Source organism: Cyprinodon variegatus, unplaced genomic scaffold, assembly GCF_000732505.1.
Source record: "Cyprinodon variegatus isolate N-32 unplaced genomic scaffold, C_variegatus-1.0 Scaffold2, whole genome shotgun sequence".
NCBI lineage: Eukaryota > Metazoa > Chordata > Actinopteri > Cyprinodontiformes > Cyprinodontidae > Cyprinodon > Cyprinodon variegatus.
In genome coordinates, this window is record NW_015150455.1 from 3,136,701 (window position 1) to 3,137,438 (window position 738).

Sequence of the window (738 nt, forward strand, 5' to 3'; positions counted from 1 at the left end):
GATTCAGGTCTTCCTGTGTCTGTTTTAGTGCTGCCTTTTTCTTCCAGCTGTGGCTAAAGACTGCTACCAGCTGCTTGCACAGTCCTGTGGCCCGTTTGATGCGTTGGTCATCTTTGACTGGATTTTCTGGGAAAAACAGTACATACAGTCAGATAAGCCTACTTCATAACACAGTGTTAACATAGGCTACCGTCTGTTGGATGTTCAGTGACGTTTTTTTAACAGCAGACGTCAGGTGGTGCTACCACATTAAGTAATTCGCCATACATTAATTTGTAACTGGTGATTAATTTGCAGCAATATGTTTCTTCGATAATCCACTAAAACACAACAAACCTTTTAATCCGTAATAAAGTGGCATCAGTGACGGCACCATCCTCATATCTGCTACAAAACGCCATTGGCATCATTTGTTACTTATATTTTTTTTTTCTAAAGGGCGTCAAAAATAAGCTTAGGGGAAACCGCATTTGTATCTCTCTGTTCCTTGGCATTCTGTAGCTAAACAGAAGCAAGCAGTAGCTTATTGGGAGGTTTCAAAGTTTACTCATGAAAGGGTTCATTTTTATCAGGAGGCGAAACGGTAGCATTGCGCTAACAGTTGGTCAGCTAACAACAGCGTGAAAACAAACAGATCGTCGCTTTGTCCCCCTCCCTAACTGTGTTTGAGAGACTATGATACAGTAACACTAATTCTTACACAGTAAATTTGGACACACACACACACACACACACACA